This window comes from Penaeus monodon, chromosome 15 (assembly GCF_015228065.2).
Source record: "Penaeus monodon isolate SGIC_2016 chromosome 15, NSTDA_Pmon_1, whole genome shotgun sequence".
NCBI classification, from domain to species: Eukaryota; Metazoa; Arthropoda; class Malacostraca; order Decapoda; family Penaeidae; genus Penaeus; species Penaeus monodon.
In genome coordinates this window covers 30,954,173-30,954,469 of record NC_051400.1, presented here as the reverse complement: position 1 = coordinate 30,954,469, position 297 = coordinate 30,954,173, and the positions used below count along the sequence as shown (strand labels likewise).

The window sequence follows — 297 nt, the reverse complement described above, 5'->3', positions numbered from 1 at the left end:
TTGCATCAGTAGTAGCCCTCAGAAAGAGCAAGGTCGGAAAAAAGGTTTCGTTTATTATGGGAAGGAAAGAAAAACTTCGTAAAGGAATTATTAGCGGCCGAAGGTGAGGGAGACGAAGTGTAACCTTGTTTAGCCAGAGGGCGCGGTGGGGGAGTGAGGGGGAAGGGGAGGGGGAGGTTATGGAGGCAATGTTTACACTTGGAATGGAATGAGAAGGGACTCAGAGCTTCGGTGCTTTAGAGCGCATAGATTAAAGTGACGGATTTATATGCTTGTACGAAAACTCGCACGTGCGAT

At 47.8% G+C, this 297-nt stretch overlaps 1 protein-coding gene across 1 annotated transcript in view; it reads right to left on the bottom strand.

Moving 5' to 3' along the window:
* The window catches only part of LOC119581935 (metabotropic glutamate receptor 8-like), a gene marked incomplete at its 5' end in the record, with an annotated part of 173,067 nt that overhangs the window by 73,794 nt on the left and 98,976 nt on the right, over positions 1-297 (bottom strand).